This window comes from Chiroxiphia lanceolata, chromosome 4 (genome assembly GCF_009829145.1).
Source record: "Chiroxiphia lanceolata isolate bChiLan1 chromosome 4, bChiLan1.pri, whole genome shotgun sequence".
Classification (NCBI taxonomy): Eukaryota; Metazoa; Chordata; class Aves; order Passeriformes; family Pipridae; genus Chiroxiphia; species Chiroxiphia lanceolata.
In genome coordinates this window covers 34,769,644-34,790,207 of record NC_045640.1, presented here as the reverse complement: position 1 = coordinate 34,790,207, position 20,564 = coordinate 34,769,644, and the positions used below count along the sequence as shown (strand labels likewise).

Here is a 20,564-nt window from a genome sequence, read left to right as displayed (position 1 = left end):
GGTTAAACTGTCATGATATTTAGCTTCAGAATAATGTAAAAGATATCATCAAGTTCAGCAGGTTCCAGCCATTCATTTCATTTCCTTAGGGAAGGAGAGCAGGACCTGTATGTTACTGGATAGGGCACTCAAGACTGAGAAAAAAGTTCTAGAGGAAGAGAGCTGTGTGATGACAGAAGGCAGTAGTGGCTTCTGAGATGTATGTTTCCATGTTTCCCATCCTCCCAACCACTATGAGTAAGTAACGGGAGTGACATACTTAAAACACCAGTCCTTGCTTATACATCATGCTCTAAGAAACCACAATTTTACTTTATTTTACATACAAGAATGCAATAGCCACGGGGTTTCATTTTTGTTGTATGACTGAACAGATTTTCTTGGTGTAGGCACACTGGAAGAAGAATTTGTTAATTCACACTCTTCTTCAGTAGGTCAGCGAAGCTTACTTAGAACATTTCTGTCTTTTGATTGTAAAGAACTCACCTATGGATGAACCACTAGAGGGAGTTTGGAGAAATATTTCTCTGCAAATTGCACATCAGCTGGTTGGACAGGATTATTTTGCCAAGCAAAACACTAGCTTTGAGCTTCTCTTCCTGGGTTTGAATGGAACTTTGGTTTTGTGTTTAAAAGACCAGTCTGCTAAGAGTAGTCATGTGTGTGAATTTGATGCATTTGGATTAAGATCTTTAAAATTAATAATGATGACTTTATTTTTGCATGTTCAACTTGCTCAATATTTAATCTGTGAAGAACTCCAAAACCTGGTAAAGCATTGTCATGATTAGGGTGTGTTATGAAGATGTCTCCTTTCTTTAATGTCTAAGAATATGAAATTTATTAGAAAATGTATGCATTATCCAAAAGGTAGCCTGGTTTAGTTCAAGAAATCAATACATTTAGATTACTGTACCTACCAACCCTTCCTTTACAAATGAAAAAATGCAAAAGCAAGACAAAACTGCTAAAAATTTTGAATAGTTGCAATGATCTCCTTGCATCTCTCAGCCTCTTGTGAAGCTAGTAAGTGTTCATCATTCCTCTAGATTTGAGCATTTTGCTGCTTCTGAAATTCTGAACAGTTGCTTGCCAGTCAAGAGTTTGCCGACCTTGAGGAAATGTTCCTTAACCCCTTTCATTCCAGACTGGCTAAATTAATTTCGTCTGGTCCCATGCCAAGTCAAGTGTTGGTCTTTTAGCAGGACAAAATAAGGGGGGATTTGACTGCAAGTAGGACAGAAGTTCAGACCATGGTGTATGTTGAGAGCGTTGTTCTTTGTAAGACTTCTGCTAAGCAGAAGGGAAACGTGGCATACTCTGCAAGTATATGTTCGTTTTCCCTTCCCCTCTCTCTTCCCACTGTGCTCCCCATCTCCTCTATCTACAGTATACACTCACCCCTTCAGTGTATATTTGTAGCAGAACTGCTTGCAGTTCCTGCTGTCAGAAATTAAATCAGTGATATATAATGCACTCATAGTCTGGTAGTGCTGGTGGTCATACAACACAGCTAATAATCTTTCTCCACAAGATTATAATTGTTTTTAGAAGTGCTTCATCTTGCTAACCACGGATACTGTATATATAGTGATTCCTATAATTTAAATTGCTCTTTCTTGCTTTTCTACTGGATAAGGAGAAGCCCACAGGTGTTCTGGTAGTGGGCTTCCATTCCTGGAGTCAATTGCAGGATGAGGCTTTGTGTTACTAGAAGAAAGATTGCTTTCACCCATCACATATATGAATGTTGCTTGGATTATCTACTTGGTTTGCTTATGGTTGGTTTCCCATATCATATGCTGATGGCCTGTTGATGGGGGGAAAGTATGTTTGTAAAACAGGGAAAAGCAGAATTTGAAAAGTGTTTTCTGAGTTAGCTACAGCTTTCTTCTACTCAATGATTTGCATTGTTGTGTAGCACTACATTGTAGTATGTAGATCTCTCCAAAATATACCCGAGTAACTAAATATATTTTAATTGTGTCCTTTGGTACAGTATTATTTGAATATTGTATTTTCTCTAGCTAAAATGATAAATAATGCAGCATGTTTAACACTTTCACAGAAAGAAGTTTTTTCATCAGTTGTTTTTTCTTTTGGGTCTGGATATAAACTTTCCATGCTATCTAATCTTAACGGGTACAAAACAACTCCAGTGCCATATTCCAGATGACTTTGTCCAATGTTTATATTGGTAGAAGGTCGGAGATCGCTGCTGAAGCATTTAAGGATAAAAAAGGTACTGACCTAAAACAATTATATTATTGAACTACTTTCATTTATATTGACTTTATTTGAATAGCAATTTGAATTAACATCTCTTTAGTCTATGCAAACATCTGTTTGTTTTCCTTTAGAACGAGTTCATTTGATCAATGTAGTTTATTTGATCAACTCACTCAAAATTTAAAGGATCTGATTATGTATTTAGAATTATATTAATCTAAGTCTTTGGGTCTAATTAGTTTGTTTTGTCAACCAATGGGAATTAGCTTCCTTTTCAGAAATGAGCTAAAAAAGAAATGAGAATTACTAAAATGAGTTATCAAATGCTTACCACATGTAAGGTAAAGTCTTCATGGAGCTATTGCTAGTAGGTTTAAAAATTCAGATCAAGTGAGGACTGTTGTGGACAGTTTAATAAGAATCATTTAATTTCTCTAAAAGCACTGTGTTAATAAGCTGTAAAATTCAGGAGGAGATCAATTTTAGGACCATCAGTCATAACTCTTCCTTTACATAGCACCGCTGATTATTTCTAGTTGTTCCTCTTCTCCACAGTGCAGCTCAGTGTATGGGTTGTTAACAGCAGTCAGCCTGTTTGGCTTCTGATTTCAGAACAATTTACTAGTTTTATGTTTCTAGAAGAGTGAAATGGTTTATAAGAAACGGGGACGTCTCAATATGTCTGCAGGGAAGGTAAACAGTTGTTTAAGTGAGAGAAGAGTGAACTAAATGCTGGGAAAAAAGGATTCTTGAATGTGACTGAGGTAGAGGGTTTCCTTGTGTCATAAAGTCTTATAAGCAATAGAAGTCACGTGAAGTGTGTATGTAAGCATCTTGATAAGCTTCTTAATCTTTTTCCATGAAAAATTATAGGTTAGTCAGAATTCGGACGGGAATTTATTGAAATTAGTAGCAGCTTGTCTTGACACAGAATTTAATATAATGAGAAGTACTGTGCTAAATTCTTAGTTCAAGCAGTGACTATGAAAACAGGATATAGTTAATGCTTGCTACTGATAATGTAGTTGAAGAGTCTGAGTTAGAAATTCAAATTCAATTCCCTAAATTGGAAATATAATGGGAGAACCATAAAATGCAAAACATACGTATTTCACAGAAGCATTGATATAGTACATTTGAACATTTAAGTTTTATGAGGTTGTCATGTTTCTTAGTAACAGTTTGTGATGATAGTTTATCTAATGGGAAGATATGAAAAAAATTCAGTATAATATAAACTGGTTTTCACTCTCCCTTGATCAACGTCCTGCCAGGTAATGCACAATAAACAAGATTTTGCTCCAGCCACATGGGAATTGGAGATTGATGGGCTTTTCAGTTCAAAATGGCTGAGGTTTCCTTCAAGGAGCAAAAAAATTGGGAAATCTAGAGCATAATTCTGAGTGTAAATTTGCGAAAGAGAAAAAATAAGGTGATAAAGCTGGTTGAATGAAAACATACAAGAAGTCTCCATATTCAGAGGTCTCATTATAGGACATCTCACTCTACAGACACCAAATGTACTGTGGCATAACTGTTGTATAAACATAATTTGAGGACTTCATCATGACTGATTAGAATTTGATGTGAGAGGTTATACAAAAGTATCTGCCATATTGAAATTACTATTATTTTATCATACCACAATGTAGAGAAGCCAAAGTCAGAATCTTCCACTTTTGTACAAGTACCTAAGAGAATAGGGACCAAATGCTCAAGTGTGGTACCGGGAATGACCAGATATAACACAGGTACAGAGCTTAGGTGTGAATTTCATTAGGAGTTTGTTAGGGTTTTTTTACACTTCAGATTTTCCTTCTAACTCTCATGTTTTGTTTTTCTGCATAAATACCTCAATTCATGTATAACCACCATAACTGAGCAAGCTGCCTCACTTCTGCCTTTTCCTCCCCACCAAAAGCAAATGAAATGGAATTATGAAGAAGTACACGCAGGGGATCTGCGTTAAAAGTTAGTGGAAGACACAAGTGACTTTAAGGCATCTTTTCTTCCTTTGCAGCTCCTTTGAGAGTGGAAGGAGGAAAATGTGATTTCCCCTTCATACTTTCCCCTTGTGAAAAGGTTGGAAATAACCTGTAGATATTGAAAAGGCCCATGGCAAATTAAGTCAGTCTTATCCAACATCTTGGAAGTATACTATGTGACTTTCTGGTAGGCCTGCTTTAGTACCTGCAAGTCCAGATCTTATTCCATCTCTGCTTTGCCACAGTTATTCCACAAGGGAACCTACATGTGCTGGTGAACTAGAAGTTAGTAGCCGAGCTTTCACCTGCCTTGTAATGAACAGCAGCTTAGTAGTTCTCATTATTGGGGAACAAAAGAAGGGGAAGGGGGTGGGTGTGTTCTAGGACAGAAGAAACAAACTTGGCGGAATGAGACTGAATGCTTAAAAGCTGTTAAGTTGGGTTTTTTTCTTATGGAGTATAATTTGCTTCTTTTTCTTTTCATCATTCTAAGAACTGGAATTCTCTGGAATCTCTGAGGGTATCCACATTGTTTAATGAGATTTTTTTAATCTCTTATCTCAAAATTCATGATAAATTAGGATTTGTCATTGTTGTATCAGTACATACAATTTGTCTTCAGGTCTGACACTAGTCTTAAGATGTTACTTGAAAAATTAACTCAGACCTGTTTGGTTTGAAATAAACTCTGGTAATAAATTAAGAATAGTAGTTCAGACAGGAGGACTTGTATTGAAGAACATCATGGGGATATGCTATAATCTTGGTTTTATTTAACATCCTCATTAGTTATATGGATGTAGGAGTAAAAGTGGCACTAAAAAAATTTCCTAATGATACTAAACAGCAAGTGTTCTGAGTGCCAACTGGGGGCAAAGTGTTAATAGAAGAGGGCAAGGAAGGATCATTAATTGTATGGCCAGAAACTAATCAAGCAGAATTAGAACTGAAAAATGTAAGCCAGTAAGAGATGCAGGGTATTCAGGAAAAATCTAAGGAGAAATGGTGATAGAGAATTTTAATTAGACAAATCTGCAACATGGTCTGACTCACAAGTACAGTTTGAGCTGGGTACAAATATATCAGCAAAGGGGGATTCATAGACACAGCATCAATGGAATATAAGTTTGGAATTTGGGCATCTTGCTTTTTCAAAGTTCCTGCCAAATTCTCTTACTGCTATTTATTCTACTGTTCAGATATATTTGTATGAAAACAATTACGAGATTAGAGGTATTAATATATGGAAATAGGTAAGAGATTAAAATTTCGACTCAGTACATAGTCTAAGCACTAATTAAGTGCTGGCAAAGGGAAACTAATAACCCAAGATGGAATGGAACATGTTGTGTATGTCATAGAGATACAATTAAAAGTAATAGGGTGAAAATAAGGAAAGATTAGGCACATCAGAAAAAACTCTTTAACGGTATTAAGATATGTAAGTCTGTCCCAAGGGAAGTGACAGAAGTTCTGTCACTTTGTAACATGAAATTAAAATAAATAAAAATGTAACTTATACTGCTGAGAACAAATCTACATTCACTTAGGAGACTGTGGACTGAGGTAACCTTCTGGAGCTTCTCTAGCAATACTTGTGTGCATTTCAAATCAGGTATACAAGAGTTGGTAGTTTATGACAGAGATTTTCGTATTAAACTATGTTAAGTGTGTTATGTTAGCAGTCTGCATGTTGCAGTGCATTGCCTGGGTAAACATAACAGAAAATGATTTGTCCTGTAGACCAGACTTCACTCTGAAATTGTCCAGACCTTCCACAATAAATCATTTGCACAATAGGCACTTTCCCTTCCCACTTGCTGAACCATTTTATATCCTGCAAAATTACAAAACAAGGTTCCCAGATCTCAGTGAAAACTGCCAATGTCTTCTGGACATGTGCATACTCATGTAAATATTTTGTAAGCAAAAACGTTTGATACCCATAAATTCAGGATGTCCATGATGCTGAATAGATGCACTTGACAGGCTTTCTGTAAATATGGAATAAGTTCATATTATACGTGATGACTTCTTTCCTGAGGCCAGAGACAGTTATATTTCAGCCACTGTGTCTTTCTCGGTAGCTACAGAAGCATGTAAGTCCAGAGTCAGACACTGCAGGAAGGCAAATATCTTTCAGGTACAGATCAACAAATTTATCTGTTCCACTTGCTTGGGGGAAATATAGTTGCTTTAAAAACTTAAAAATCATGTCTTGAATGCTAGCCAGTTAATTTTTTATCTCTTTTTGATATTTGATTTCAATTTCATGAATCCATCTTTTTATCCTCTTTCATTGGTTTTTAAGCCAAACTTCTGTCAACATTGTTCCCTTAATCTACAAAAATGTACATTTGTTCAGTTTAATTAAGCATTCAATCTGTTTGCCAAGAGCAAATTACAGTTCCCCAATCTCACCCTCATCCCTCCAAAATCAAATTTTGCAAAGTAGTGGGCAATTAGTTTTCATATCTGACTGTTGTAAGTCATGTTTTGCTCTTAAAAGATTTTTGTCGTTTTCGATCTCTGTTACTTAGTAGAAGAGCCAAGACCAATTATTTCTCCTCAGATTGTGGCCTTTGTAGCCTTCAAAGAACAGTCTCCCCCACACCTCCTGTATCATTAGCTGCAAAATATCTTTCCAGAGATGATTTTGGCCTTTTCACAAATCAGAGGATTCAGAGTGACAAATTATCTGTCTTATACTCGAATGCATGCCAGATGGGACAACCTGCCAACTGTGGATATGATCTGATGTAGAGACATTTCCTCTGCTCCTCCCTTCCCCATCAAAAATCACATAAAAAAAAATCATGCAAGTAAAGAAAATCTGTGAAGATAAATTCATTCTGAAATACAGTGAACTATAAAAGCAGAATATAGTTTTATTAAAGGAGGAATGCTGCATCCAAGTGTCGTATCACTTAAAATGAACTAACATGTACCTGGCACGATAGATAAACAAGAGTCAAAAATGTATCCTTCCATGCTTGCCAGTGCTTGCACTTGCATCATCTCCTTTGACTAGCTTGATTACAGAACAGACATTCCTAATTGCAAGATAAGGAGTTTGAATTTAAATTCTGTTACAGTTTAATGGAAGAATCCTGAAGTCACGATTAGGAACAAGGATGTACTGCTCTTGTGCAGAAGTTAATGCAGAAGGTAAAAGGAGAAGGAAATAGTCACACAGAGAGTTTATTTTCATTACAAATTACAAAGCTGATAACTTTACCCAGCTACTGCTTACACTGACTTCCAGAGATACAAATGGTGTGCAAATGCTTTAGACTAGGTTTGAAGGTGGAAGGGTTTGAAACCAGGCTCTCCAGAGAAGTGCCTAAGCCAGGGTTAGGAGTGATATCAGCAGCCCAACTGAAGTGCGTACACACCAACGCACGCAGTTTGGGAAGCAGGGAAGAGGAGCTGGAAGCCATCATGCAGCAGGAAAGATATGACATGGGTCACCATCACAGAAGCATGGTGGGATGACTCACATGACTGGAATGCTGCAGTGGATGGCTACAAACTCTTCAGAAGACATAGGCAAGGTAGGAGAGGTGAAGGGGTGGCTCTATATGTCAGAGAGTCTCCTGACTCTCTAGAACTTGAGGTCGGTGACAATAAGGTTGAGTGTTATGAGTCAGAATCAGAGGGAAGGCCAACATCCTGGTGGGAGTCTGTTACAGACCACCCAACCAGGATGAAGAGGGTGATGAATTATTCTACAAGCAGCTGGTGGAGGTTTCAAAATCACCAGCTCTTGTTCTTTTGGATGACTTTAATCTGCTGGATGTCTGCTGGGAACTCAACACAGCAGAGAAGAGGCAGCCTAGGAGATTCCTAGAGTGTATGGAGCATAATTTCCTGTTGCAGCTGATAAATGAACCTACCAGGGGTGAGGCCCCATTAGACCTGCTGTTTACAAACAGAGAAGGGCTGGTGGGAGATGTGGTGGTCAAAGGCTGTCTGGGGCATAGTGACCACAAAATAATAGGGTTTTCAATATTCAGTGAAGGGCATCAACAAAACCTCTACCCTGGACTTCCGGAGGGCAGACTTTGGCCTATTCAGGAGGCTGGTTTGGAGAGTACCTTGGGAAACAGACCTTAAAAACAAAGGGGTCCAGACCTTAAAAACAAAGGAAGGATGGACATACTTCGAGATTTTGAAGGCGCAGGAGCAGGCTGTCCCTATGTGCCGAAAGGCGAGCTGGTGGGGAAGACGACCGGCCTGGCTGAACAGGGAGATTTTTTCAGGAAATTAGGGAATAAAAGAGTCTGTCGCCTTTGGAAAAAAGGGCAGGCAACTCATGAAGTGTTTAGGAATATAGTTAGGTCATGTAGAAAGAAAATTGGAGAGGCAAAAGCACAATTTGAACTTAATCTGTTAAGGACAATAAAAAGTGTTTTTATAAATACATCAATAGCAAAAGGAGGGGCAAAGAAAACCTCCATTCTTTGTTGGACACGGAGGTGAACACAGTTACCAAAGATGAGGATAAGGCTGAGGTACTTAACACCTTCTTTATCTCAGTTTTCAACAGTAAGACAGGTTGTCTTCAGGACAACTGGCATCCTAGGCTGGTAGACAGGGATGGGGAGCCAAATAGCCCCTCTGTTACCCAGGAGGAAGAAGTTAGTGATCTGCTGAGCCACTTGGATCCTCACAAGTCTATGGGACCAGATGGGATCCACCCAAGAGTGATGAAGGAGCTGCCGGAAGAGCTCACCAAGTTGCTCTCAATCATTTATCACTGGTCCTGGCTCACTGGGGAGGTCGCAGATGATTGAAAGTTGGCAAATGGGACACCCATTCACAAGAAGGGCCGGAAGGAAGACCTGGGAAACTGCAGGCCTGTGAGCTTGACCTTAGTGCCTGGCAAGGTTATGGAGTAGATCATCCTAAGTGTGATCACATGGCACCTACAGGACGGATGGGGAATTAGACCCAGCCAGCACGGGTTTAGGAGGGGCAGGTCCTGTCTGACCAACCTGATCTTCTGGTAGATGAGGGGAAGGCTGTGGATGTGTCTACCTGGACTTCAGCAAAGCCTTTGACACCATCTCCCACAGCATACTCCTGAAAAAGCTGGCATACCATGGCTTGGACAGGGGCACTCTGTGCTGGGTTAGGAACTGGCTGGAGGGCCGGGCCCAGGGAGTGCTGGTGAATGGTGCTGCATCCAGTTGGCAGCCGGTCACTAGTGGTGTCCCCCAGGGACAGGCTGGATAAGTGGACTGAATCCAATGGTATGATGTTTAACAAGACCAAGTGCTGGGTCCTGCACTTTGGCCACAACAACCCCCTGCAGCGCTACAGGCTGGGGACAGAGTGGCTGGAGAGCAGCCAGGCAGAAAGGGACCTGGGAGTTTGGATTGACAGGAAGCTGAACATGAGCCAGCAGTGTGCCCAGCTGGCCAAGAAGTCCAATGGCATCCTGGCCTGTAGCAGGAACAGTGTAGCCAGCTGGACCAGGGAAGTGATTCTTCCCCTGTGCTCAGCGCTGATGAGGCCACACCTGGAGTACTGTGTCCAGTTCTGGGCCCCTCAGTTCAGGAAGGATATTGAGGTGCTAGAGAATGTCCAAAGAAGGGCAGTGAGGCTGATGAAGGGACTGGAACACAGGCCCTATGAGGAGCGGCTGAGGGAGCTGGGGTTGTTTAGCCTGGAGAAGAGGAGGCTCAGGGGAGACCTCATCACTCTCTACAACTCCCTGAAAGGAGGTTGTAGCCAGGTGTAGCTGCCTTCTCCCAGGCAGCTATCAGTAGGACAAGAGGGCACAGTCTTAAGCTGTGCCAGGGGAGGTTTAGGTTAGACATTAGAAAGAAATTCTTTACAGAGAGTGATCAGACATTGGAATGGGCTACCCAGGGAGATGGTAGAGTCACTGTCCCTGGAGGTTTTTAAGATGAGACTGGATGTGGCACTTAGTACCATGGTCTAGTTGATAGGGTGGTGTTGGGTCATGAGTTGGACTTGATGATCTCAGAGGTCTTTTCCAACCTAGTTGATTATGTGTGTATGATTCTGTGTGTGTACAATGTCTTGTATGAGATCAGGAGCAGGTGCAAGTGTGTCACATCATCACATTAAACTCTGTTGTTTATGATTTGTCATTATTTTATTTCAGGGAAAGGTCTAATATTTTTAACTCTGATTTGTCTCCTCATTGGCTTTTGGCTTCCACTTGAACTCTGTTCTGAATAGCTGTAAGTTGGAGGACAATGTTTTAGGGCTTTAAATAATGCCGCTTGCTAGAACTAAAGAGGACTCTTGCAAATTCTGCTGGCAGATGCTTGTAGCACTAGTTCAAAGGAGAAATACTGGGGATTTTGCACTTGAGTCACTAAGCAAAAAAAATAGCTAAGCATTGGATGATTGGGAAAACAAAGCTTATCTCAAAGTTGTTTTGAAAAGTAAACAGCTAAACATTTGGCACCTTTAATTTAACATCCTTTATATTTTTAAATATTGTCATTGGTTTTAATAGCGTAAGGACTGTGCTTAAAGCATGATTTCTCTGCTCTTCTACCTCATACACAAAAGTATCTTTCTATGTCTGATGTGGCATTGACATGAATTTATTTGTCACTAACCCATTAGGAGTACACAGGAGTAGTAACCCTACTTTTTAAGGATGCAGAGATCTGACTAGAAGGCACATCAGCCTTCCTTTCTCATGCAAGGCCAAGGATTCCTATTGTCAGATGCAGTGGGCATGAAAGCAGCAATTTTACAGCACAAAAACTCCAATAACATTTACTGCGGTTGGCTGAGATTGCAATGCACACAGGCACTGCTCAGTCTTGGTTGCTTAAGCACCAGCTTCCCTTGGCTTTTTGCCAGCCTGCACGCTCCAAAGAGACAAGTCCTTTAAGGGGAAAGAGTTTTCCTTGTAACTTGCTGTGGGGTAAACAGACCATTCAGGCATAGTTTATTGCATTACATACTTGACTATGCATACTGGAATGCAGGAAAGTAATTGGTAGAATTATTTTAATCGTTAGAATTCATAGGTATGATGTATGTTCTTTGAGCCAGGAGGGGGAAGAAAAAAAATAAGGATGTTTCTGTCTGCTAAGTCGCTGATTATTTATTACAAAAGACTAAAAATATTCTCTCCATGGGAATTCTGTATGTTTACATTTGTATCCCTGCTACGGTTACAGAAAATGGAATTAATTTGCCTCTTTATTGCTATTCTTCTCTTGAAGATAAATCCCATAACAGTTAGCAGCAAGATACAGTGTCAAAGAACAGTTCTGTTTATGTAACAGGATACTTTGTTGTCATTAAAAAAAAACAACACAGCCCTTATTTTGGAAATACTGTAAGTGCAGGGTACTTGCAAATTAAAAGGAAGTCAGTTACTGTAAATTATGCCATCAATCCAACTCATCTTTGCATTGATAGGTACTCTTTTGCAGTAATCAGCAGTAAACTTACCCCACCATTGCCATAATTTGGAGAGTCCACAAGAAATAGTCTCTTAAATATTATTTCGTGTGCAGTTCTTGAAGCTTCAAGTTAACAGTGCAGTAGCTATTCAAACAACATATAATGGAATTTATTTGTAATAAAGCATGTTATGGTAGCTGAATATACAGAAGGCTGACTTGGCTGTCACTGAGTACAAAATATCAGCTCCTGCTTGTTGAGTCTTTACGTTTCTTCAGAAAGCTTCAAAGAAGAGTAAAGCTTTCCCTTGATTTTGTTGCTAGTAATTGGTGTACAGGGGCTTGTTTTTCTGTTCATTCTTAAATGCAAAAAAACACAAGGTGTTTTTGTCGAATGCTCCCTTCTTTCTCCTCAGTGGTGTCCTACAGTGTGTTTAGGAAAGCTTTAAAATACTGTCTGTGGTATTTCTTGAGTCTCTCTGGATTACTCTCTGGTAGCTTGTCCTCTGCTGAGCAGTGAAAAAGCAAGGATAGGGGTGACCTTGCACATGTCTCTGTGTACACCAGCATCGAAAATGCCTCGGAAAGCAAGTGAAGCACTTCTAATGAATTGCGCTTTTGATTCTTTGAATCCGCACAGCATCTCCATCAGCTTTTTACAGCTGGACTCTTGCTGTAATTGCTGCTGGGATGAGATGCACGACATGGTGTTTTGGAGCTAAGTACTTACATTGTTTTACTGGCCAAAAGTATATAGCATGGAGGGAGCAACAGACTTCATGAAATTCACACTTATATATCTTCATGTTCCTCACCCCTTTCCAACACACTGCTGATTTGCCAGCAGGCAGTCTAGATGGGGATGATAAAAATGGAAAAGCTGAAAGGCACAGTTTCTTAAAGCAGCAGTATATTAGTAAAGAAGTTGTTTGTTATTATGAATGTGTGATACATGTCCAAAAATCTGTTTATTTTTACTGAAAAATTAGAAAGAATTTTAATTTTAATCTTCTTGACATCAGAATATAAAATAACACTCAGATATGAAGTATCCACCAGTAGAAACAATAATTGATACCTTATAATGTTCAACATGTCTCCAGGTATGCAGCATTTTTGGATATTTATCTGGCTAATTCAAAGGTAATATTTCTTTTCAAGTCTTTATAGTGCATTTTTCAGGAGATACAATATCAAGTTGTTACTTATGCCTTGTAATGTATAGTTGTCAAAATTCACTGCAGTATTTTTCTTCAGATGTTCTTCCTGATCTATTTCCTCAAGGCCTTTAATCAGTGGCTTGCAATGTGGAATATTTTTGTGTTTGTTTATAGTTTTCTATGAATAAGTCAAAATAATTGTCATCAGAATGCTCCACAGCATCATGTATGGATCTCTTCCTTGCTCAAGTTGGATTATTTCTTAATCTAGGCTCTCATTTAAAAGTCTTTGTTGTCTCCCCTGACTGTAGTGAATTCTGGCTACTGTGTACCTAAGCCAGTAAACCTGAAGGCAGAGATGGAGGATGGGTTAGTTATTTTTAAAACTCCTTTCTAGCTTCCAGAAAGCCCTCCAGAATAAACTGGTTTGCAAGTCTTCTGGGACAGGAGGCCCTGAGGGACATTCCTAGGCAGGGTGGAGGAATCAGCCAGTGTACTTGCCTTGTTTTGAGCCTGAAAGGGAAATTCTTCCTTTCCCTATTACAGGGATTTATATTGTTAGCTAGACGTTTAAAATGTCTAGTGTTGTTAAGACCAGCAGAATAACAGCCAAGTAAAACAGTACTATCTGCCCTGGTTTATCCACTTGCTTTATCATTAATAATACTCAGATCATCATTTCTGATAAATAAATTTATCTGGAAGTTCTTTTGAGTCAGTCTTCAACTTTGGGTGCAGCTTTACTTCATCAGTAAATTTTCATTATCATTATCATTTTCTATAATCATGACCACAACAGACCGGGTTTTTTTTTCCTTTGTGTGTATAAAATTCCTTGAGAGAGAGTTAAAATTCAAACTAGTAAAGAATAAAATACTTAAGCATTTAAACCACGCATCTCTGTAAGTAACCTGAAGTACCAGTTCTGTGTTAGGGAAGTTGGGGAAGCTTCCATATCCCTCATGCATGCTTTAACAATGTTGATGTTCTTGTAAGGTGCACTGCCCCGGATCTCATCTGTTCTGTCATTTCTTAAAGGAACGGGCATTGACTATGAATTTCACACCTGGAATTTTAAACTACTGGGTATTTATATGTTTTTGAGGGATGGATACCGCTTCCACAAAAAGTTCAAGAAATTTGAAGGCGGAAAGAAAATCCAAGAGAATTGTTAAAGACTGTTAGATGGTTTTTTGTGTATGGTTAGTAGTATAGAATTTTTCTGTGACAGTGATCTTGAAATAATCAAATGTGAATACTAAGTAGTCTATAAACAATGCACTAACCTTTCATCTTGGTGATGATGATTAGTGATTCTCAATTTACAAGTGCAAATAATGGCTTATATGCTCACAGAATTGAGTTGCAGTTAATATATGTGTATGTTTCTGTTTCTTGTTACTGTACTCCCATGATTACAAAAAAACTGAAAATGTATTTAAAGAAACATGAAAAGTGTACTCGTGTGGTTACAAAACTTGGACAATTCAGTGGCATTTGCAAGATGGCCTTTGGGAAAAGCTCTTAAGAGGTATGAGGTACAGGAACGTCAAGATTCAATGCTCTTCCACTGCTGCATCGGTGCTGCTCAAGTTCTGTTTGGTTCTTTGGGATATATTGAGTAGCAAAGGAAAAAAATGGTAGCAGAGCCAGTATTTCCAACCACAGAAAACTATGCTCTCTGCTGACATAAGTACGAGACAGCTCGTTTGCCATCATTTCTGCCTCCAAGTGCAAAGTGGGTTAATAGTTCTAAAATGGCATGTTGTTTCCATTACATTATCTGAATCTCTGAAGGGAAAGAAGTTGTCCCTTGCCATACCTGTCTGTTAATATGAGGTATGAGCAAAGACAAGTGGTGATGCATCAAAGCCTCTAATTTTGAATCCACAAAACGCACTGGAAAACTAGATCCCTTTTTCTTCGTGTATTCGTTGCTTACTATAGTATGAATAATGGTTTCCATTGCTGCTGTGAACTGTCAGCAGGCATCATAAGCACAATTCCCTCATGTGGAACAGTAAATGAATGAATGATGGAGACTGCTCATCCGCATTCTGTATCAATTTCTGATGTTGTTCAGATGTCTTATTGAGGAGCGGGCATAAATCCCCTATTCCACCAGGAGCATATGAAAGTATTAGGGGACAATTTTTTCCGATACTATCCATCATTTTGGAAAAGGAGGTAGGGAGATGTTCTTTTCAGGCTCTTCCTGAACCTGACTGCTGGTAGCCACCTTAAGGCAAAGCAAAAAAGAGGTGACTGTTGATGAGAAAGTAAAGATTGTCCTGGACTCCTCTGCCCTTTGCTTCATCCTTGATGACTCATCTGTTTAATGCTCCTTAAGCACTCAGAAGTGCTGAGGAATGCCTTATAGTCAAATGTATGATACAACAGATGAAAACAGGCATGAGCCTTTTGCTCCCTGAAGTGATGTGTATGCACGGATGTGAATTTTTTATTTTTTGCCTTTTCCTTCCCATTCTTTGGAGAGGTTGGGTGTTGTTTTTTAGCTCTAGTTCCATCTTAGTTTTAATCCTTCTTATCCTTTAAGTGTGCTCTTTTAATTTTCTCCTTTCCGTCTTTTTGCCCTTCTCCTTTGAAGGCATCTTTTTCTTATTGATTAAGTCATTTAACCTTTATTAGACCATACCATGCCACTCCATCCTACTTACTACTTTCTCTTTTATCCTTTTTTCTCTTTTTCTTTTAATGGACTCTTTTCATATCATTCTCTCCTTGTTCAGGCTTTCTACCTCCCCTTCCTCATTCCCTTTGTTGTTCTCTCCATGGGACAGGTATATCTCATGAAAAGGTGCTTTGTTCAGAATGTGTCTGCCTTGGGCAGCTATTTAATGAAAAAATCAGCTTTCCATTCCATGCTTCTATCCCTCTGAAGCCCGACGCAATAAATGCCAATTACAGTTCTACATAATTAAAATAACCATGTCGTATTTCTTTTTTAATAATAGCGTCTTCACATTAAAGGAATGGAATGGTATGCATCATGTATGTTTTTCAAAACAAAAACCTCAGAATTATGCTTCTAATCCATATTACAGCCCTCATTATCCAGAATTTTCTTTAACCCCTCTTTTCTTTTCTGAGAATATTCTAGCCATCTGTAGAAGGGTCAGCAAAAACACAAACATGAATACTTATAAGAAGTCTAGTTCCTTTATAATTGGGGATGAGAACTAACATCCTGCCAGCTTCTGATCCTTCTTACCCTCTTGTGGCAGGAAAGCTGTTAGAAGAGATGAAAATTGATCAAAAAAACCCACAGTCTTTTCTCTTGATGGCTGATGTGGCTATTGGGAGAATTTTCAGTCAGAGAGAGGACTGAAGATACAGAAGAGTATCAATCTCATGTGGTTTTAACAGTGCAGGATAATCTTAACGTTTGGGGTCCTGGGCTACTTGTCCTGCCCCAGGGAACTGAGGTGTTCTTGGATACCTTAATAGCCTTACAAAAATATTAAAAGCAGAAATGAAGGAGATGTTGGTACTGGTAACGGCACTAATTTCTCCAAATGTGACCTCTTTTGCTATAGAGAGTAGCTGTTTTCAGACTTCTTGGTGAGATGCTCCCACTTAACCTGAAACACCAGTGTTAATTGTGTACTTTGGATATCAAGTGGCTCTTTACACTCACTGTGTGAAAGTTAACATCTGGATTTGTGCTTTTCCCCAACTATTTTCTCCCTCCTTCTTATTTTCACTTTATACAGTTTCATATTCCGGCTCGTAATGCACAACATTGTGCAGATGGTTAGATTTTAATAGCTGAAGCTAACGATTGCTACAGAAATGAATCTGTTTTAGAAGTAAGGGTCTTATTCCCCCCTGAATGTTGTTAATATTATTAGATTATATTTTAAAAGTCATATTTTTAACAGACAAATGTCAAGTTTGGAATTGCAGATTTCTCTGAAGAAATTAATTACATAAATGAATTACTGAAATCAGTATTAGGAACTGTGTTCTCTGTAGTGTTTCATGCTCGGTTCATCCCATTAGAGAAAGTCTTTTTGTTCAAGAGATGACAAGCAGTCAGCAAGTAGGACTTCAGCAGCAGCACTGTATATAAGAATGCTTTTTGCATAAGTGGAAAGATCATAATATTGGAGTGGCATCGGGATATGATTGCAGTGGCGGTGACACATTTGTATCTGTGTGTGAGATGAATGATTAACTGGTGGACAAAGAATAAAAAAGAGTTTAAAAGTGCTGGGGAAAACAGTCAGTATTTTATCTGCAGCATGGAAGCATTTACAAAAAAATTATTCTACATGGACACACATCACTGCTTTGATGACTCTCACATTGCACACAGGTGAGATCACACCTGAGAGCGTTATCCACCCCTGAAGGAATATGTCTCCACAGGGAAAGCTCAGTAGTTAATTTTGACCAGCAATTAATTCACTAGTTATGCTCCCAGCACCCTAGCTAGTCATCCAGCAGCATCTGAGTGGGCCTGACATGCCTTCTCATCTGCTCCAGAGCGCACAGTGCCCTCAGCCGTATACCCTCCAAGCATGAGTAAGCAGCCCTGCAAAGCAGCCCTGTGGTGGTGCTGGTGGTTTCCAGAGGGCTTGAGTGGTCAGAGGGAATTGACTGACATTGTAATGCAGAGCAGATGAAGTCTGTGTCATAGATAAGTGATCCCAGGATCTCTTCCAATGTTCTAGTGGTGTAGTTGGGACCAATCTGCTTTGAAGGAAAGAACATGTGGGCTTTACAGTTCTGAGGCACCCTGGAAACATGGTCAATAAAAAAAAAAACAAACACAAAACCAACAGAATTGTTCTTGGAAGAAACAGGATAGCTGCTGCTTTTATGTCCTAGGACAGAAGTTCCTCTTGGGTGCCTTCGTCCTTCCCTTGTCAGCCTTTTTTCTCATTTTTTTTAAAACATCTTCCACTATTCTTTCTTCAGTGCTTTTTAATTCTCTTGTATGCTAATAGAAACATCTTTGACATGTCTGAGTGGTTGTCTCTACATATTTGCCATTGTGCTTTGTTTTTTCCTTTACCAGATGTTTGCATTTTTAAGGGATTTCATGGCCTAGAGGCTACTGTTTCTTTAAAAAAAAATGGAGGGGGAAGTAACTTATAATTTTTTTCATCTCCTGTCATATTTTAGAAATTTATGAGAATTTCACTTGTGATTATATTATCAGTTTATCAGTCTAGGAATTTCTCCATCATATTTCTCAACCATATCTTCATTATGTCATTATTACCTGTATGGTGCAGTAAAATACTGTGTAACAGAACAATGTGAATTACCCTGGGTATATTAAGATTTACAAGCAATCACGTAAAGAACTGGGGGGAAAAAAGGAAAAAAAACCCCAACCTAACAGAGTGGGTTTCACATTGTTATAATCCTTCAAATATTATGTGCCCTTATTTTTTTTTAATTATAGATATTTTCTTTTGTATTTTCTTAGTATGTAGAAAGGAAGCACATTGACTCTACAGAAAAAACTACCTTGTAAAAGAAATACCTTACAAGGGTGAAATTTCCATTTGTTAATGTTTTTGAACTGATTAATGAGACCAATATAATTTTGTATCTCAGAAGAAATAGCTCGAGTAATTTTTTTCCAAATTGTTCACATTTTATTGGCTTTTTATTTTCTATTACCCTGCTTTTCAGATTTATGGAAAGTACTTGTAATTATCATATCCTTCATTTGATGCAATGAATATGTTTTAGTGAACAGCTTTATGCATTCAGTGTTCCTTTTTTTGTTTTGCAGCTGAAGGCCAATTTCCTAATTGCACTTGTGCATGTAGATGTTTTGAGGTCTTTTTTTAAGCTGCTGTGAATTTTGCATTTACATGTTAGGCATGTGCAGTACACGACTAAGTAAAGGATTTTACAAGTTGCAAGTCTCAAACTCCCATTAGCTACTCTTGTAGTTTTCAAGATTGCAACTTATCATTGCACCATATATTTGCAGTTGAATTTTAAATAATAATTTCTAGGTCAGTACCCAGTAGTGGTTGGTACAGAAGCAAAATGTTTGTGGAAACTTTTCCAAACTGTTAATTGAACTTTCCATCATATACCTGTCCTGCTAAGAGCAAGAGCAAGAAAGGAGTACTTTTCTGCCTGGGGCTTTTGTGCTTACATACCATGGAGATAGGAGCTGTATACAAATTTAACTGTCTTTTATAGACAGCACTTTGGATTTTGCCTGAACCCAATGATTTTAAAACATCATTGCAGGAGTCATTTTCTCTTGCAAGTAATAAACATACCACATCCTTAAAAGACAAAAGTGTGAGACATAGCTGTAATCATTCAGTTTTGGTACCAAGAATAAGTTGTTAGAAGAAAGCTTAGCACCTTATCCCTCATCATGGCTAGGCTTCGTGAATGAAGATTTGGGAAGGACTCTACCCACATTTGTTACAAGCACGCTGGTGGCTAAAAGGCCAATGCGAGATAGACAAGTCCAGTTGCAAAAGGCACAGCGGAAAGACTCCTTAGGTGGTATCGACAAGACAGGGTTCTTTCTGCATTGTCTTTTCTCCTCGAGAGTGAACCTGCGTGCGTTCTCAAAAGAAGCAGCAGCATTATAAACAGAGTGTCTCCAGGCCTCCCAACTGGAGACCAGAGTAGACCAGTGATGAAGATCAGTATGACCAAGGCTGAGATGTTGTTTCAGGGAGTCCTTGTATCTCCTCTTCGGGGCTTCTCTCTTGTGGCAGCTGGTGGCAAGTTCACCATAGAGCACGATCTTGAGGAGGTAGTGGTCCTTCATCCTTGAGATGTGCCCTGCCCAACACAGCTGTGTTCTCAGTAACATGTCCTCAATACTCATAGCTGCTCCTGTTCTAGAACAAACGTATTAGTCACATAATCTGACCAGTGGATGTTTAGGATTGTATGGAGTCAGCATTGATGGAAGCATTCTAAGAGTCACAGGTGGTGGCAATAGATGACCCATGATTCGGATCCATAAAAAAGAGTAGACAGCACAATGGCTCTGTAAACACTGATCTTTTCTTCAGGTGTTTATTTCGTGAGACTCTTTTATGGAGTTTTCCGATAGCATTTTATGCCTTTGCTAACCTGTTGTCTATCTCTCCGCCAGTCTTACCATCCAAGGAGATGAAGCTACCTAGGTAATTAAACTGCTGGACTGATTTGAGCTCTGTTTTGCCAATGGTGATATGGGGATGATGGAAGACTTCCTGAGGTGCAGGTTGATAGAAGACTTCTGTCTTCTTTAAGCTGACTTCCAGCCCAAAAAGCTCAGCAGCATCTGCAAAGCAGGATGTTAAATGCTGCAGAGCTGCCTCTGTGTGGGCGACGAGGGCAGCTGCGTCAGTGTAAAGCAGCTCCCGGACAAGATGGTTTAAGGTCTTGCTGTGGGCCTTCAGTTGCCTTAGGTTGAATAGGCTTCCATCAGTACGATATCAAATGTAGATACCATCTTCTTCATCAAGGTCTGCCGTGGCCCTTTGGACCATCGTGCTGAAAAAGATTGTGAATAGGATTGGTGCAAGAACACAACCTTGTTTCACACCACTGGTAATTAGAAAGGGCTCAGAAAGTGCATCGCCATATTTGACTTGGCCGTGCTGATCCTCATGGAGTGAGATGATCATTTTAAGGAACTTGGGGGGTCGTCCTAAATGTTCCAAAGTCTGCCACAGACCTTTTCTGCTTACAGTATCAAAAGCCTTGGTGAGATGTAAATTATGACAGGCAACACCACACACAGTAACTTCTCACTTGAGTTCTAATAAACAGCAAGGACA

At 39.2% G+C, this 20,564-nt stretch overlaps 1 protein-coding gene across 18 annotated transcripts in view; it reads left to right on the top strand.

The window, feature by feature from the left end:
* Positions 1-20,564, top strand: part of TENM3 (teneurin transmembrane protein 3) — a 1,309,047-nt gene that overhangs the window by 1,132,105 nt on the left and 156,378 nt on the right. Inside the window, exon 1 of one of the 18 annotated variants that reach the window (XM_032684691.1) lies at positions 7,701-7,768. The exons of the other annotated variants lie outside the window; for them this stretch is intronic. The gene's annotated coding sequence lies outside the window, so the exon portion shown is untranslated. Of the gene's footprint in view, positions 1-7,700; positions 7,769-20,564 lie in introns of those variants that run through there. 18 annotated transcript variants of the gene reach the window in all.